Source organism: Cupressus sempervirens, chromosome 5 (genome assembly GCF_028749045.1).
Source record: "Cupressus sempervirens isolate cs-2001-9-10 chromosome 5, ASM2874904v1, whole genome shotgun sequence".
Taxonomy (NCBI): domain Eukaryota; kingdom Viridiplantae; phylum Streptophyta; class Pinopsida; order Cupressales; family Cupressaceae; genus Cupressus; species Cupressus sempervirens.
Genome location: NC_143122.1, coordinates 996,817,690 through 996,823,137, shown reverse-complemented (window position 1 = coordinate 996,823,137; position 5,448 = coordinate 996,817,690). Strand labels below are relative to the sequence as shown.

The window sequence follows — 5,448 nt, the reverse complement described above, 5'->3', positions numbered from 1 at the left end:
ACCAACCTAGGTGAAGGGGATCTAATTTAAAGTGTAAATTATCCTCATGTGGGTCATGGAGCATGTTATCTTCATCAAAGAATTTGGGAGGAATTGGAACACTACACTGTACTGCTAAAATTTGGGCATATTCAAAAGACAATGAATGTCCTTGGGAAACCAATGCAACTTCTAATCTAGACAAGAAAGAAAGAGGTTGATCATTAAAAATGAGCTCATTTACAATAACATCCATCTAAGAGGGATGAATAACATCTTCTTCATTGGCAACCGGATATGTAATTGCAAGTTTAGAAGATTTTGATGACATGAAAAGAGATTGATCTAGACTTATATACTTATCTCGATGAGTATTCCATTTAGAAACAACATGGTTAAAAAATGACAAAGTTTTTAGCAAAATGAGAGGAGAAGGACCCTAAATTGGGGGAAGCCATAAGAAGAAAATAATTCCTCAAAAATGAGCACAAAGATTTATTAGGACTTGAATAGTCTTCGTGAGTTTGATATTTTTGTGTAGAACAATGACCCTTTGGTGAATGGTAAATAACTGGATTTACAAATGAGAAATGATATGGGTCACTTGATAGTTTAGCTTGAGATACACACGCATCATTAGGAATAGAAGGAACATATTGTGTCCTAAAAGTGCACTTTAGTGGGTCAGAGTTATGGTTACTACAAACTATTAGATTAGAGGAACTTGGAACTTGACATTGATTAGTAAAATGACCCAACCAATCTGCCATCTTAATCACAATCTGTGTGTCTTGAATAATAATTGTTTGGTTCCATCGACCATATTTAGATGACATAATTAAGGAAGAAGGTAATGGTTTATTCAGATTTAGTAAGGCACAAAACCTTATAAAAAGAGATGGTTCATCAAAAGGCATCTAGATCATGATGGCTGAATACCCCAATTTTATTTGCTATTAATTCAATAATTTATAGATCTCTTTATTCCATTGGTAAAGCAAGAAGCTTAATCCAAAATTGCATAAAATCAAAGGTTGAATGACTAGCTTTAAAGTTTGGAGACCAAGCAGTGGTATATATTCCCAACCCTTTACAAAACCAACTCTTAATTTGAAGAACATAATCCCAAGCAAGCTTAGAATAAATCTAGCAATAAAAAAAGAAGACTCATGATCAATGTAGAATAAATCAGTAACACCATACCGGTAATGCTTTGCCCAAGAAAGAAGATCTGCAGCCAGGAGGAAGGACCAAATCTTACCGATGATTGCTATGTCGAGCATGTAAGTGATATGTGGTTCGAGAAGTCCATCTTCAATCACAAGAAGCTAGGCATCACCATCTATGAGTGTGGCATTTGAACTATCTAGATTATTATTGGGATCAGTTGATCTTACTAAAGATGTAGACCCCAATTTTTCCTTCCAAACTTTGGCAGGTTGATTTCCCACAGATTTTTTACCTCTAAGTGAAATATTATTAGGATGAGACAAATTTTTTGGATTGGTAATTAGAGACGTTATTTGGCCATGACACATAAGCAGGGTGTTGGTAGTTCAAATGCCCAATTTCCTCACCAATTTTAGAAAAGATAAGTATGGGTTGCTGAAGTGGCCCATGACAAATGTCAAAAATTGGTTGGATCTAGGGTTTGCTAGTCTTGAGACCATGTTTTATCTTCTTTGCATGACATCCACTATGGCTAAAGCCATATGATATGTCGAAATCCCTTGCACCTATTTTTCCACCATGATGACGAAGAAGAGGAAGATGAGCTTGGTTTCAAAGTTTCCCATGCACATCAAGAGCTCTAGTCCTACCACCCCGTTCATGCTCAACAAAAAACCCAACCAATTTTCTTTCTGCTAGAGATCTAAATCCATTATAGCAAATTGATGTCTTGTGAACGAAAATATCTTTTCCACCATTATCAAGGGTAATGAATCCATAACCCTTTTGTGAGTCGAACCACTTGACCTTTTTGGTCCTTTTCTCACTCTATGCCATATTTGTGTTTCATAAATTGTTATCAATGAACAAATCGGATAAACATGTCACAAAATCCTTCTTCCCTAGTTTAGATCGATCTGAGTGGATGCCAAGACATTGAAGCCCAATTGCCTACAATCGATCAACTATCTAATCTGCAAATTCTAAAATTAGACCAATGTGAAGCTCTTATACAACTACCTTCACATGTATGAAACCTCCTTTTGCTCAAAGATTTCTCTGCCTAGGGCTACCAAAATCTTAAAGAATTGCCTTCCAACTTTGGGAACCTCAAAAATGTGGAGATTTTGAACTTGAGCCACTGCACTTGGTTAGAAGATCTGCCTTTGAATTTTGGAACCCTAACTTCCTTGCAGCGTCTTGATCTCTCCTTTTGTGATTCTCTCACATCTTTGCTCGAGACATTCACTAATCTCTCTTCTCTACAAATTCTAAGTCTCAAATTTTGTCAAAATCTAGTGAGTTTGCTATCAAATTTTGGCAACTTTTGCTCGCTGGAGACATTGGAACTTTTTGGATGCGAGGATTTGGAAAGGCTTCCAGCTAGATTTGAAATCTGAAGTCGTTATGTCGCCTATGATTCTAGCAAGACCAGTTGATCTATTCTGGCATGGAAACCCTACCTGAAAGCTTCGGTCTAAAGTGAAGATCTGCTCTTTCCACAAATTTCCATTTCATATAAACATAAATTTACTATAAAGCACTTCGCATTAATTTGGGTAGTAAAAAAAATTGAGCAGATTGTAAAATAGTAGATAGTAAAACATAGTGTAAACTTAAAGAGATAACATTTTACAATTGACAAAAATAAACATCATTGTAAAACTAATAAACATATTTAAAATAAGAAATATAAAACACTTAACTTTATATTTGAACTTGGTAAGAAAAATAAATTGTGATAATTAATATTGATTAGATATTGTCCAAAGTGGTGTGAGGTGGAAGATAACAATATTACTTTTTTGAAAATCTAATGAATTCTCACAACGATAAAGTTGTATTTTTATTGAAGAGATTTGAATTTTCTCCTACCAAATATAGGATGGTTTAATAGAGTGAATGAAAAATGTGATTTATAAAATAATGAAAAATTAAAAAAAGATATAAACATCTGAAATTTCTTCTAATTTTAAATCATATGAATTGATTGGTCAATTGAATTTAATTTGAGTAGAAGAACAAATCTTAACAAAACAAAAATAATTTCTGTGCAAAATCAAACGAATGCTAAGATGAATATATTATTGAATCCCTCCATTACAATTTTACAGCATTGTCCAATAAAACAAGCCATCCATACAAGGGAACAACTTTCTCCTAAACAAACACTAAAGTTGGTAGGGACTAGTAGAATGTTAGGCACCATACGTTGCTATTCTCTCTATAAACAATAAATTGTTATTAGTATTCTTAAAAACCCTCATCATCCATTACAGTTTTACAACAGTGTCCTATCAAACTAACATTCTGGAAATCAATCTCTCTCATGTATTTCTCCCCTGAAAAAACATTAAATTCTGCACAAGTTAAGGAAACGCAAGACACTATAATTTCCATGATCGGAAAGCCCAGCAACATATACAAGTGTACATATTTTCAGTGAGGAAGATTCAAGATGCAGATTGAGTGTCAGTGAAGAAAGCAGGCAGCTGTAGGATAGTTCAAGGGGATGGCACCAACGGCCACATAACCAGCAGCCCAAGCTTGATGCGGCATATAATTCCTCTGCATGAAACTCTCGCGCATGTCTGAGGCGCTGCTGAGAATATAGCCGTACAGTCCGCGAGCAAAACGGGAAAGCTGTATGAGCATTAAGGGCAGGTTTCTTGTGGAGGAAGGAATGTATGAAACTGCACAACATATCAGATCAAACACACACCACATCTTACCTGATTGCCAATACAAATTTTGCTTATATCAGAGGACCCAATGGTATTGCGGAGAATGAAATAAGATTCAATTGTGATATAGGAAACATGATCCAATTTAAATATATAAACAAAATTCACATGAATGTCTTTCAATTCAACTTATGAATACCAGTACAAATTTTCGTCATCAGAGATTCAATTGTAGCATGTATATAAACAACAAAATTCAATTGTGATATACAAAAAGAAATCAGAACCATTTTTGATATGGAGAAATGAATCAAATAGCTGTCTTTCACCTTTATTTCACTTGGTAATAATGAATGTCAGTACCAATTTTCTTAAATCAGAAAACCCACTCTTAATATAAGAAGAGAAATAAGATCTAATTGTATCACAGAGATAGTAACATAAGAACGTCTTTTTCCTCTCATTCAATTCACAGATTCCGAAGATCAACAACAATTGCTTTAAATCATCAGATCCACTTTAATATGAGAAAATAAATAAGACCCAATTATAATATGGAGAAAGTAACAGAAAAATGCTTTTCTTCTATATTTCAATACAAAATCACGAATATCGACACCAAGTATCATAAACCAAAGGACCCAATTGTAGTGATATAGAATAAGAAACAGACTCAATTTCAATATAGAAAAAAGAAACAGACCCAATTTTAATATTGAGAAAAAAAACATATGAATGTCCCTCACCCGTCTTTTACTTGTGAACTATGATCGTCTAACAGCCATTCCAAAAACCAGAAGACCCACTTTGAATGTTGAAAGAGAAACCATCTACCCTGTTTTGATAATTCTCTAACATTACATCATATTTGACCCGTTACGTCGATCTGACATCATCGTTGGGGTTTCTAATGTTTTAAGTATTGACAACCATTATTTTAATGTTCGTATTTTAGAGAGGGGGAGAAGATCATGGTGCCCATCTACTCTCACCAATTTTGGTTGCCTTCCTCACATTTGCGCTTTTCCGTGAACAATCCGATCATATATTGCCTTTAAAAGTTTAAAAGCAGAGTGGAGTGTCGGTTATGCTTTTGCTTTCTCACTTTACCTTTTGAGATATTTACAATGGAGCTAATTATGACAAAGATGACTGTGATGGGTTACTCATTGTACGTTTTTAAAAATAAATTTAATGTATGTTTACTTCTTTTAAAAAGGGATGTTCTTAATTCATATATTTTAAGTCCCCTCCCACCTCCAAGCTAATTGAAGTGATTATAATCATATAATTGATATTATTTTGGCAATAAATTAACAAATGGACCGATTAATGGGCACATTCACATTTTTGTTTTAAATAGAGTTTTTAATAATATAGTTGAAAACAAAATTGTAATAGTTGAATATAAAGTAAAAGTAGAATGAGCAGGAGAGCTAGGGTTTCAAGCAGCAAGAGAGGAGTGAAAGAATTTTAGACCTAGATGGATTTGAAAGGTCATTGCTCTGTCTTTAGCTTGCTTAGTGGTTGTGTGGGTGAGTGTCTCTTGACTCATTCTTCCAGAGGTGTAGTCTAGTTTTATGGTTTTCTTATGTTGTTTATGGGTGCCATGTGG

At 34.2% G+C, this 5,448-nt stretch overlaps 1 long non-coding RNA gene across 1 annotated transcript; it reads right to left on the bottom strand.

Moving 5' to 3' along the window:
* Positions 1–3,195: 3,195 nt before the first annotated feature.
* On the bottom strand, positions 3,196–4,856 carry LOC149559280 (uncharacterized). Its single transcript, XR_016364333.1, has 2 exons — positions 4,580–4,856; positions 3,196–3,881 (listed from the first exon to the last, which is right to left on the bottom strand). It is a non-coding gene; the product is annotated as an uncharacterized LOC149559280 (long non-coding RNA).
* Positions 4,857–5,448: the final 592 nt, after the last annotated feature.